The sequence below is a fragment of the Pipistrellus kuhlii genome, unplaced genomic scaffold (assembly GCF_014108245.1).
Source record: "Pipistrellus kuhlii isolate mPipKuh1 unplaced genomic scaffold, mPipKuh1.p scaffold_m20_p_5, whole genome shotgun sequence".
Classification (NCBI taxonomy): domain Eukaryota; kingdom Metazoa; phylum Chordata; class Mammalia; order Chiroptera; family Vespertilionidae; genus Pipistrellus; species Pipistrellus kuhlii.
In genome coordinates this window covers 33,209,272-33,222,948 of record NW_023425551.1, presented here as the reverse complement: position 1 = coordinate 33,222,948, position 13,677 = coordinate 33,209,272, and the positions used below count along the sequence as shown (strand labels likewise).

General features: G+C 45.3%; 1 pseudogene; it reads left to right on the top strand.

Annotated features, from left to right (window-relative positions):
• The first annotated feature begins 6,258 nt into the window (after positions 1-6,258).
• LOC118706210 lies at positions 6,259-6,356 on the top strand (annotated as a pseudogene).
• Positions 6,357-13,677: the final 7,321 nt, after the last annotated feature.

The following is a 13,677-nucleotide window of genomic DNA, read 5'->3' as shown; positions in this document are numbered from 1 at the left end:
TAAGAAGCTAGGAGTGAGATGCTGATGGGGTGGGCCTCCGTGGTAGTACCTGAGGTTGTAAGGAATGTCAAATTTGGGATATACACAGAAGATAGAGGCACAGCATTTTCTAGTAGGCTCCATGTGGAGTGTGAAAGAAAGAGGGGTCAAGGATGGCTCCGTGAGCAACTCCTGAAAATAAAAAAGGTGTGCTCTTAACCAGAAGGGGGATACTTTGCTCTGGGCATCTGGTAGACATTTGGGTGGAGATGGACATCCAGCAGGCAGTCGAATAAACAAAACTGCAGGTTGGAGTTGAGGGAAGAAGTCCCCAGGTCCACAAGAATTTAGAATGAGGGGGCAGAGCACAGCCTTGGCACCTGGGTTAATGGTTGCTTCCACTGATAACCTCTGTGCATTCTCCTGGGCAGTTATTTCTTTTCAGTGGAAGCAGCTGCGGGGGGGCGGGAGGAGGGAGGAAGAGGCAAGTGTTTAGCTGATGCTACAGTGCCATGGACCTAGGCAAGTCATTTATTCCGTCTGGGTGTCAGTATTCCCCTCTGTAAAACGGGGATGCTGGCGCCCTTACGGAGCAGTCCTCCGGATTCAGTGAGAGAAAGGAGCCCATAAAACCAAGTCTTTTGCGCCTTCCTGCTTCTCAAGGCACTCCAGGCATTTTATGTCCCATTTACACCCTGTCGTCAGGTGTGCTTCACAGCCCAGCACCGCGCTGCTACAAAAATGAGTGTTGTCGGGTGGGGAAGCTTGACAAGCCAAAGATCAGAAGTGGACTCCCAGGACAGGAGCGAGCCCTGTCCCCTCAGCCCTCCTGGAAGGGACAGGAACTCTGCACCTACCGAGTGCAGGTCGGAGATGGTGTTGCTCTGCATGGAGCCTCCAAAGGGCTCCAGGCCCCCTGACTCTCAGCCCCCACAACACACCGAGGTGGGGGGGGAGGGGGCGGGAGCACCTCTGCCCGCAGGCGGGAGGGAGCTTGGGGGTGGGGCATGGGGGTCTGGGCCAAGGATCCTTTCATCCTTTCTCTGGGAGCGAACAGAGTCCCCCAGGCTGGGCTCTTCTGCAGGAGCTGAGAGGCTGGGGGACGTGGAGCCGGGACTGCGCTGCTGCCTGGACACGGGTTTCGGGCGCAGGGAGGGACGGCCGCACTCAGGACGGGGAACCTGCGAGACCCTCCCTCGGGGACAGCCCCGCCGCTCCAGCCCAGCCCGCGGGGACGCACCGGGGAGAGGATATCTAAATCCTCAGAATTCCTAGGGAAAAGGAAACGCGGGCTTCCTGTGGTCTGGCCATCGGGGGACCCTGGAAGGCGCGCTCCGTTCCGAGGAGAGTTGTTCGTTGGGATAGAAAGCCGCGCTGGCGGCGGGTCTGCCCCAGACAGGGTGCGCCCGCGGCGGGGACTCCAATACTGAGACCAAGTTTCCCTGCTCGCAGGCGGCATCCCGAGGGCTGATGCTGAGGATCTCAGGGTTTATTGTAGAAAGTCAGTCAACCAAATGTAGGCCTAGCAGGACCCCCGTCTGGCAGCGCAGGCTGCAGGAATCAATTTGGGTGTTAAGGGTTGTGGCTTTGGGGGAGGAGGAGGTGGTCAAAATTGTACACAAGCTACGGGCCCTACCCCCCAACACACACACACACACACACACACACACACACACACACACACCCCTTTGGGGTGCTTGTTGGGCAGTTCCGGAAAACGCACCTGTGGAGACCTGGATAAGAACCCGCATCTTTGTGATCTCCGCAGGGTTAAAAACACAGAAACAAAGCATCCAGTTAGGGTCACGGGCTTGTTTGGGTGGCGGTTGCTTCCTCAGTAACAAGTGGACAACAGTTCCCCAAGAGTTGGAGTTTAGTGACTGCGGAAGGACACGGGCCTCCTGGGAAAGGAAAGACATGGTTAGAATGGAGTCATTCCTTTGGGTTGTCCTGGCCCCTTCCAACCACCAACACACATGTAGTAACTGGGGCAGACATGTTTTGGAAGGAAATGAACAAACAGGGAAGGTCTTTCCCAGAGGTAATGATGACAGTTCTGTAACTTTGTTTTGTTTACCAAGAAATTTCTGTGTTTTGAGCCAAAAGAGTTTTATGGCTTCAGACAAGCAGTACACACGCTGGCTTTTGTCTCTCCCCTCCCCGCCCTGCAGGGACTGGGGGAGGCAATAATGCCATCCACACTGCTGGAAGGGCCTCCGCTCTCCACCATCTCGCTGGCCTGCGTGGTGGTGCTTTTGTGTAACAGTGGAGGATAACGTATCTGTCCTATTTTATTTCACCAGATGGAGAAAATGCAACAATATCTGGAAAAAAGGGGGGGAAAAAAACATTTCCTGTCTTTTGTTCTTAACATAAAAAGTACTTTATGGTTATTTTTTTTTCCCAACATATTTTCTCCTCCTCTGGGGCACTTTTGAAAGCCTCAAAGAATATATTTGCCAGGAGTCCTTGGATTCTCACAATATCCCTAACTCTTTCTACAACCAAGACTTGCTGGCCCAGCTCCATTAGGGAGACTCATGTTTTACAAGCTGTAGACCGTAACTGCAATGGCTAAACTAGAGTGTGTGTGTGTGTGTGTGTGTGTGTATTGTGTTGTGTTTTTTGGTGTGTTTTTTTTAGGGAAATTTTTCAACTTGAAACACTTAGTATTTATGGGCCATTGCTTTTTATTTTATTGCCCATTTAACCATGTCTTTTCTTTGACGCTCATCCAGAGGGACTCCCATCATCCATGGCTAGATCAGAGAAGCCCAAAGGGAAGGTCTTCATCATCTCTAATCTCCATCTCTCACCTCCCTCCAAAGCCGTTTACAATAAAGAGAGCTCACTCCCACATCCTGATCCCTGCTCTTCTTTGATCTTCCCCATCATTTTCTTATTAAAAACAACTGCTCTGTTGCCACCACCACCACCACCAGTTTCAAGTTGTCTGAATAACTATTTTCATCCTTAAATTTTTAATTTTGAAAATCCAGTCATATATTAGAGTTATTATGGCAAATACAATATCCCCACTTGAAAAACAGGGGAAATCTGTAGAGAACAACCTATTAATTTTCCACCAGTTACAAAGCACTAAAATGCCACCCTCTGAATATGGGTCTCTAGTTTTCCAGCCTAGCTTCTTCCTGTCTGTCACACCACCTTTCATGGTTTCCTGGATTATTTCTTCCACTGAACAATTAAAAGTCTAGCAAATATTAAGTTCCATCCCCACCACCATAATTTTAAGATTTGCATTCTGGTACAAGCTACCAAACTCCAGCCAATGATGCAATATACCACCAAATTCCAGTGGAACAAAAACAATTTGATTTCATAGTTTTGGAATTTATTAACTACTAAAACACACAAATCTCTTTACAAATGAGTGGGTCAAATAACTCATCAGATAACAATTTTAAAACAAAGGTTAAAAAGTTTATGCTTTAGTTTTATGCATAAAGATTGTAGTCAGATTTGGAAAAGCAGCATTGTTAACCAAAGTTTGGGGGGAAAAGCAAGATTCTTTAGATTTTCATATAATACCTAGTACTGTATACAAGTCTATGGGCAATTGTTTATTCACAGCTAGACATACATCTCCACTTTCTGAACGTTAGTGTCCCTGAGGCCACCGGAACATTCCACTTAGAATTATCTTTCTCCATATTTGCTCTCATCCTACAGCTTTCTCCAGGCTGAGCTGCTACTACACTTCCCTCAGATGCACCTTTCCTTCCTTTATCAGAGCACTGGCTGTCCAGTCCTGCCTTGCTTACATAATTGTGAGTCTCCCCTGCTAGAGCGTAAACTGCACAAGGAAAGAGACCGTATCTATTATGTTCAGTATTGTACTCCAAGTGCCTGGTACACAATACGTACTTTTAAAATATTTAATGAATTAATAGATAATTGAATTGAAAAAGTGGCTTTTTTTTTTTCATAGTGGGGAAGCCAAATGCAAGAAACAAACCTAAATTCCTTCCATGTCTTTCATTCAATCTAGTGAGGAGCCCTCATGAGTGAGCAATGGGCCAAACGCCTGAGTTTGGAACCTAGCTCAGATAGTTTTAAATTGTGTGACTTTAAATAAGTTCCTGAATCTCTCTGCACCTCATTTCCTTTTCTCTGGGATAGGTTTAGAAAAAAAGCCCACCTTGTAGGGTAGTTGTAATAATTTATAAATATATAAAACATCTGGCATATTGTAGGCAAATGATACACAAACATTGGCATTCGCTCATTGAATGTTTGCATGCCTGCTCTGAGAACCAGTGTTACAAAGATAAATAAAACCAAAACCCTTCTTCAAGATCTAAGTCTCAAAAGTAATATGGCAAATGCAGTAACAGAAACAACCAAAAAGTTTGGGGAGCAACTCAACTGGCAAGAGTGTACAACCCAAACAGAAGGAAGCATCATTAGCAAGATCTAAACCCTATGGCTTGTGTGGGTGACTACAAGTAGTTAGCTTCCCATTGAATGCAAAGGAAGTCCCCAACGTTTTACAATAGCTGCTGAGAACCTGTGCGAAGCACACCCACCCACCCTGTTTTCTCTCTGACCTCACCTCCCATTCCCTCCTTGACTTATGTGCTAAACACACTCCCATCACTCCCATCTTAGTGCTTTGCACCGGCCACTCCCTCCGCCTAGATTTTTCCCTGTTTATCCAAATAGCTCACTGTCCCACCTCCTTTCATGCCTTTGTTCAAATGTTACCTTTTAATAAAGCCAACCTTGATCGGCCTATTTAAAATTACACCCTCAGATCCTATAAAATGTGCTTATTATGTTTGTTGTTTCCTGAAAGCACCCACCCCCTTCCATAGAAGCTCCACAAGGGAAAGATCTGCTTTGTTCCTCAAGGTGTGTGCCTAGGACTGTGGCTGGCACACAGTAGGATTCAATGACCCAGGGAAGTGCGACTGGAATGTAAAATCAGGCGAGGAAGTGGAGAGAGGGGAGGCTGGAAAGATGCACGAGGCTTTGAATGCTCTGGTAAAGAGCCTAGATGTGTATCTGGTAAGTAAGGGGAAGCTATTATAGGTGAGTGGCATGTTCAGATGTGCTTTTTAGATAAGTCGTTCAGGGAAAAGATTTGAAGGGAATAATGGCTAAGCCTTACAGTTAAGAGGCTGCAGCCACAGCAAATGAGTCAGAGAGCAAGACAGGAAAGACCTAAACTAGAGCAGTAGCAATAAGAAAGGAAGGGCAGGGACATTTGTGAGGCATAATTGGGATTTAATAGCTGACTTAAAGGGGAGGGAGAAAGAGAAGACTCAAACATGACTTTTAGGTTTGTAGTATGGGTGACTGGGAGGTTGGACTAACTCAGATCTAGGATGTGGAGAGGGATTGACAGGGAGAGGCAGGGGAGGTGATAATTGGGCTCCATATAAAGTCAGGTATAGTGGTCCCAGTGTCATTTGTGGGAGAGGAAATTTGGAGCTCAGGGTAGAGGTTTAGACTGGAGATATTTTTTTTCTACCTAGTGATAATTACATTAATTTTAAAGAGAAAATAACTTTCATTTCAAACACCCAAATTTACTTACAGAAACAGCAGAAATTAAAACTCACCTATGTTTATTGAGATTTTATGTGTACTATATTTACAGGTGGGGCAAAAGTAGGTTTATAGCTGTGAGTACATGAAACAGTTTATTCTTGTATTATTTATTATTTATTATATTATTTTCCATACAAACAACTGTAAACCTACCTTTGCTCCATCCTATATTTTATTTCCCCACCTCCAGATAGCAAAAAAAAAAAAAAAAAGAAAGAAAGAAAAGGAAAAAAAAATATGATTAGGTATTATTGTTTTGTTTTTTTTGGGGGGGTTGCTTGGTTGGTGTTTTATATTGTTTTGTTTGGGGTTTGGGAGTTATTTAATTTATTTTTGCTCCAGACTTCAATTTTTGTTAGAAGATTTTCAGCTAACTTCCCAGAAAAATATCATAATCTATTCCTCACAAACATTTAGCATGTTTAGGTTGTTAAATAACTAGTGATATAATTCAAAGAACATGCCTTTTCATTTTGTAAATGTTTAAGGGGAAATTAAAGAAATTCAAAGGCAATATTATGTATGTGAAACAAATTTTGAGCAAATACTTTTGAAATGACATGTAATTAGTTAGTGGAACTTACTATCACAACATAAAGTGCTTTGCGATCTTTTCCTTTCCCTAATCACACCTCTATATTAAGCATGAAAGAAAAGACAGCACTACATTGTCACTTAAAATTTCAGGTAGGCACACTCACCGTAGCAACACATATACTAACATTGGAACAATACAGAGAAAATTATTGTGACCCCTGTGCAAGAATGACACACCAACTTGTGACAAGTTTCCTGTTGTGTGCAGTGCCTTCACACCTTTTGATTAGCTCGGGAGAAACAATATGAGTCAAAGCACACAGTATGCCACTTAATAGCAAGATTATGACTTTTCACTATTAAAATGTAAGGCAGTCTGTGAAATAAAAACAAAGCTGAGTTACACTTGAATATTCGTGCTACTATGTCAACTTGGCAATTTCTTCATAAACCTTAAAAACTAATAAAAGGACAAGTTGGAGAGAGTGTAAATTGTTTTGCTTTAATAATGATGATAATTTATTGAGCATTTACTTTGTGCCAGGCATTGTGCTACACAACTGTCCAAGCTTTTTACTTGGTTTCTCCTCTTCCCTTGGAAGGGGATGGGTGAAAAACACGGATTAGACAGTTGAGCAACTTGCAAAAGGTCACTTTGCAAATGGTGGAGGATACCTTTCAAGAGAGGGGGGAATTTCTCTTTTTCTTTCTAAGATGCAATTAATTGTTGGCAGCTTACCATGGCCTGCTACATACAGATGAGCACTATACCTGCACCGGATGTGAGACAGTCTGACTGGTTCACAGGTTGCTAGTATACCTAGAACCTAGCAGGCCAAACACTTGTAAGCATGTCATATGTATAACTTTGTTATATAAATGAAAAAAACAAAACCAAACACCCACACAAATGAATGGGCTAACCCCATGTTAGTTGATCTAAGTACTGTCTACTACACAGTGTTGGTAATAACTGTTTTAAATACCCTGAAATATTTTCTTTCTAAAGGTGAACGTATTACTTGGACTACGCGGAGAAGGTTTTTAACTGGATAGGCAGTAACCAGCTGTGATAATGGATAATAGGTAATAACAGAAGCACACACATTGGGTTGGTAGCTGGGCCTGGCGCTGTGTCACAGCCAGCTTTGGTGGCCCTTTACTTAACCTAGTAAACTGCATGGAGGACTTTCCTCCTCAAAACCAAATCGCCAAGGCAGCGTCCCCAAGGGGAAACACCAACAGTTTTATCCTTTTGTTTGCGATCCTACCCGCTCTCATCATTTGCACTGTTTTGTAGACCCGCAATGAGCTCAGTCTTATACTTGCAAAGCTGGAAACACCCGTTTCCCAGACCCTCTCCTTCCCAGGGAGCACACCGAGGGTCAGCCCCCGCGGTAAGCTCCTGCAACACTTATTTCTTTAGATCGCCTCCCTCCTGCATTGGCCACCTCAAAAGCCTCTTATTTAAAACAAACAGACAAAAAAACGCACGCTAACGCCGGAGTGCGAACTCCCGGTGCGGAAAGTGAAAGTGGGCGCGAGGCCGGGCAGCTGGCGCGGGGCGCGCGCCTGGCACGGGGGCGGGGCCGAGGGCGCCGCGCCCGTCACGTGACTCGCAGCCGCCCAATCCCAGCGGCGCGGCGGCTCGGCTCGTGGCGGGGAGACCGGCCCGGAGAGCTCCACTCAGTCAATGAAAGTTGTCATTGGAGCTGTGACCGCCTTAAACGAGGAGGCAAAGAGGACTTGGCACCTCCTCCCGCTGCAGAGCCCCACTGCCTGGGGACGGCGAGGATCGGGCATCCCCAGCTCGGGGCGCCTGGGCACTGTGCACAATCCCTCTCATCTAGACAGTGAACTTTGTGTATTTCATCACCCTCTGCCTGCTTAGGGCGCGGGGAAGAGCCTTTCCTTTTAGGGGTGTCCCCAGGTGGGTCCAGGAAGGATGGGGCCTCCTTGTCTGAGGTTCGATTGCTCGAGAGGGAGGGAGCGAGGACTGCATTCCCTCCTTCCTCCAAAGCAGAAGTGCAAAGTGGTGATTAGAGGGAGTCTGAAGCCTTTGGGCCCCAACCTGCGACGGGGTAGTCCCGTGGTCGCCGCCACCTTTCCCAGTTTGACGGGGGGGGGGGGGGGGGGGGGGGGAGAGGAGGGGGGGAACGTGAGCCCTTGGGACACAGAACAGATAGATGCATACGCCAGTCCTTTTACAATGCTGTACTCCCAACGACTGACTTTCCCTCCAATGGAGTCTTCGTGCCAAAGCCGGTGTCTTAAACAATGTACAAGAGCCAGAGTCCTAACTTCAAGTTTTGCCCTTTCAGACTTCTGGGAAGCTTAGCTGTCGCTTCTAGGTTTCTACCCCAATATCCTCCACCGGGAGGGGGGTGGGGTTTAGGGGGAGCACACAGCACACCTAGCTTTCCTAAACTCGGTAGCAATAGGAACTGGCTTAATCCACCTCTGGGCAGGCGATCCCTCCCCCCCACCCCCACCCCCAAAGCCCTCCTTCACACCCCAACCTGCCCCTAGGTATGCGTGTGTAATCAGAGTCTGGTTGTCGCTGCATTGCCGCTTCTGCCCGGAAAGCTGGGTTTGCATTCACTGAAGTTGCTGGTTTCCTCGGTTCTGGGCGAGCAGAGGAGATGCCCCTGGGACGGTAGCCGGGCTTCCCGATGGATGGTTTCTGGAGCCGGCTGAGCTGAGCAGGTGTGTGCGGGTTAGGATTGCCACGAGGAGGGTGACGTTAGGACGTCTTCAGACCTTACTTTTGGGCTTTGAGTAAATGCATTTTCAAAGAATCAAGACTGTTGTCGAAAAGAAAAAAAATAGTTGTATTGGGGCTAGGATGTTAGCGGAGGGAATCACGCCCCGGCTTAGGGACCGTGAGGAGCGTGGTGATTTAGGGCTCTGCTGTTGCTTAATCTGTAAACACGGGCCATGCTGCTAAATTATCCCTCTGGCACTCATTATTCTGTGTTTTAAAACGGCATAGAAAGAGGGACGTTAGGGCGAGCCATTGCGGCTTGTTTGGAGGCTAGAATCCCGTGTCACCGACTTGTAGGAGAATCGGATACTCCGTGTTTTGGGGGATGTTAACTTTTATATGTATATATATTTCCCGAATTTGTTCACTATGAAGGGAATCAAGGTTGTCTACGTTAGCTGAACTAGGACAGCAGCATTTTACTACTCTCTAGTCCAAAGTTTTTTTTTTTTAAAAAAAGCGCTGGCCTCGGGTGGAGGGAGGGGGCGAGGAACCGGCGTGGCTCCGGGAAGAGGCTCTCCGCCCCCGGGGGCCGGCGCGGGAGGAGCAGCTCCTCCACGGGAGACGCGGACGTCGTGGGAGACCAGAGGGCCGAGGTAGGACGCAGCCGCCCGGGGTGGGGGGTGGGGATCCGGCTCGGGACAGACTTCTCCTCCAGGGTCATTGTGGCAGGAAGGAATTCCTCTGCGAATGCTGAGCTCTGCGTGGAGGCTGGCTACTAGCTGCGCTCGGTTAGAGCACATTAGCCTAAATTGAGCAATTAAAAAAACAAAACAAACAAACAAACAAACAAAAAACAATGCTGCGACGCTTCCGCCCGGAGAGGAGCTGGGACGGGTGACAGCGGAGATCGCGTCTCCACTATGCGCTCCAGCGCCTACCTAGACCGGCGCCCACCCCTCCCCCAGCAGCTAGCTGGAAGGGGGCCGGGAATGAGTTACCCCAAAGTTGTGTTCGTTTGGACCGATGAGCGGAAACGAATTGGGGTCCTGGTATCGGGTCGCAGGGACTCTGGAAACAGGATTGAGAGTCGGTGGTTGAAGTCTCGAGGTGCGCGGGCGCCGGGAGCAGGACTAGCTCCCTGGGAAGCCCTTGCTCTGTGCCCCCGCGGCCTCCAGCACCAGCCCTGCTCCTCGCCCCTCCGGGTGCAGCTTTCTCGGAGCAGACTTCGCGGGGTGCACGGCTGCGTCTGTAAACTGCGAGGTCGTTTGCAGCGCGAAAGCCCGAGGCCACGCGGGGAAGGCGCCACTGTCCTCGCCCCCCGCCGTCCCAGGCCCGTGACAGTGGGCAGGTCATCGAGGCGTGGGCAGACCCGATCTTCAGCGTTTGGATCGGGAGGAAGAGGGGCCCCTCATGGAGAGGGTTGGAGCGCGCTTTTCCTCCGCCTAGCACGCCGCCTGGTCCAGGGCAGCTGCGCACTCCTCCCTCCCGGTTTGAGAGCCAGAAAGATGCTTCAAAGGCGAACTCTGCAGAGTGGCCATGGGAGCTTCTCCCCCAACCGGGCTCATCCTCCCTCTCCCACCTCCCCGCCCCACCTTCGTTCAGGGTTCGACGCCCAGTGTGTAGGTTAGGCTCAGGCGGAAGAGGGTCTGGGCAGGTGCCACCCAGGGGCGCCTACCTGGAGATGTCACGCTGTCCTGGTGGTTAGGGACCCACCGGCTGCCTTTCCCTTGGATAACCAGGCTGGGCGCGTTAACTCAGCCACCAGGACGGTCCAGTAGTGGCTTTGTTTCTTACCCACCTCCCCCCACCCCCTTTCCTTTTAAAGCGGAGCTTTCTAGGGGGGAAAAATATGTTTTAAAGTTTTAAGTATTTTAATGTGCGTAGAAACGAAGAACATTTTCACCACGGGAGGAGAGAACAAAAGGAAAAAGTCTGACTTGGTATGTTTACTTAGCAGTCGCTGATAAAGCGACCACTGTGCGGGACAGGGGAAGAGAGTTTCAGGAGAGAATTGATTGAGGAAAACCTCTAGTTGTAACGTGATGGGAAAGACACAAATGGAAAAAATAATAAAATGTGCAGAGGGTGCATGATACAGGTGGGGTGAGAAGCTCTCCTTCCACTGAACGCCTTGTGAAGAAAAAATATGTGGTCATTTTCACAGAATTCCATCTCCCTTTGAATTTAACTTTTTTTTTTTGATCAGCCAACTAGAATTGGTTCTTAATTAGGAGACAATAGTTTCTAACATATGTAAGTCAGCTACAAAATCTGATCCAAAATAGTTAAGAATTCATTGTAGGGGAACATCTTTAGTTTGTAAGGCCTGAAACTAAAATATAATATTTTTAAACTCTGTGGTACAAACACAAAGGGAAACATTATTATTCCAGAATCCTATTGTTCCACTTCCTTGCTCTTTGTTAAAAAAGGTTTCAGTAGATGATGACTCCTCTCCTTCCTCACTCTGATATGATATTATCATCTCTTTTCAAACTTGATTTCTTTCTGATCAGAAACATCTTAGGGAATCCTACTTTTAAAATATTTCCTGATTTTAAAAAGTCAGCAAGACAAGGTGAAATCCTTAAAACACCACATGGTTCTGACCAGATGACCATGGTTCTTTTTTCTCATAAACTAAGTGTTATAGAGGCTTAAGCAGCTATTCATTTAAATACAGTTATAAAATATTCATAATTTAGTCTGAATAAATGTTACCAAACTCCTAGTACATTGATAAGCAAAAAGATACAATTCTCTCTATAATAATTGTCATATAAATGTGATTATCACTGGTCCGACACAGTGAAATGAAAGTCAATTAATGATTGGTCATTTCTATTGAATATACCACATTAAGACAAATTGTTAATGAGATGTCCAAATATATCCAGTTCTTCATTCTTATGAAAGCATGCCTACTAAGCTCTGTATGTGGTATATTAAAGATTTGTCTTTGCAAATTAGCTGTTTCCTAAGTATTGGAAAGAATGAAAAGTTAACACATTTTCTATAACATTCAACTCCTCCCTGACAAAACAACAAACAAGCAAACATATGTTTTAGTGCATTTCATGTTTTGAAATCTCTGGTTTTTAGCAAACTTCAACCTCTGTTCAATATATTGTAATTTACCATCCTTTAGTAGGTCTCTATGGCTACTAAACAAAAGTTTTTTAAAAATAAATACCAAGAGAAGCTGTTACAAAGTGAAGTCTGTATCTTCTTTGGAGTCCATATCCCTTTGAGTCTTCAGGCTCACAAGTGAATTTCATTTTTTAGTGATAACATCTTTGAAGGGGACATAGGGCTTGATATTATCATCTTTTGAAGAGAAGGGACTAGAATCCTGTGGTTCTGTCACAGATTAAATGTTGTTTCTGGGAAATAGACTGTCTCCTGGATTGAAGTCGCATCAACAAGATTTGGATTTCCCCCATCCAAGTAAATAAGAAAACAAATGCTGGCCTTGCAAACACTACTGCTAATTTCTCTGCTTCTTTTATGACTGCACAATTCCATCTCTTACCTGCCCTGCTCTATATTTTCCCATTACACACTGGGGCATTCCGAGCAGTAAAAGTCTTAATGAGCAACCTAAGCAAATACTATAAGGGGTAGGGTAAAAAGTGAAAGGTAAGGAATTGGGTGTTTACAAATAAACATGCCTCACAAATAATCAGAAGACACTGGGGTAGCTGGATCATGTTATTTTCCCTGCAAATTCTTTTAATAACAGTATTTTAAAGTTTGCACTAAGTAACTTCTCCTGGCTGTCAAAACTGTCCCTAAGCTTTGTCGCATAAACATGGAAAGCCTGAAAGTGTGCGCAGGGATTATGATTTTTTTTTTTCAGTTTGTGCACCTTTTTTTAATACTAGGATAATTGCTTAATTGATGGTACAATTTTAATGCTTTCTAAACAAAATCAGGGATTTGTTTTTTAAAGTTAATGACATTCCTCAATTGCAGTTGATTAGGCGTCTCATCATGTTTGGGAAACTATTCATTCTTGTCTCAACTGTGTAAAGGTGATGATACTACATTTAGGACTAAAGGTTCTCTAAGTACTGCTATCAATGTATTTACAAGGCTTTTTTTTAATAAAAGTAGGTTGAAGAGGTTGTCCTTAGATAGCTTGTACTCTCCATATTTATAAAAGGGATTTTGAAGTATTTCTTCAACTTTTGCAAATTATAAAATAATTGGAGGCATTACAGACTACTGGAAAATCATGAAAAGGAGAGACCACTGGGCTTTGCAATCAGTATTAGGAGAGCTTCCAGACTGTGTATTGGGAAAAGGAACCAAACCATCCATTTCAATACCCAATTTTATTGTTGCGTAGTTAAATATTTTGGTTTTTTGCTCTTCAAAAATGTACCTTTTTTTCCAAAGAGATTTTTCTCTCAAGATTTTAACCACATTTGCTCATAGCTTTTAAGTAGTTCTACAAAGTTACTTGTGTATGCAGTGCAAGGGTTTGTATACCAACCAGAATGACTTTCAACAGTGGCCCTAGTAAAATATGTTGTGGAGTTTTCCCTAATGGAATTTTAAATATGGGTCTGTGAATTCTAATACAATCTGCGAATAATACATATATGAACAAAGGCATGTGTGGTAAACATCACTATTGCCGAAGAAAAGTACTTTGTTTCTTTTGTTTGGAACACAGTGGTGGAACACAGTGGCGGGAACATTGCTTTAAAGAAAAGATCACTGGATGTAGTATTTATTCACATCTGACAACTGAGAGTTAATGTTTTGTAACTAAATCACTTAGTAAAATGGTACTGAATGCTCAGGCAGAATTAAAAAGTAAACTGGTAAGGGTTTTTGTTTTTTTTTATAAATACTCTGCTCTACCCAAT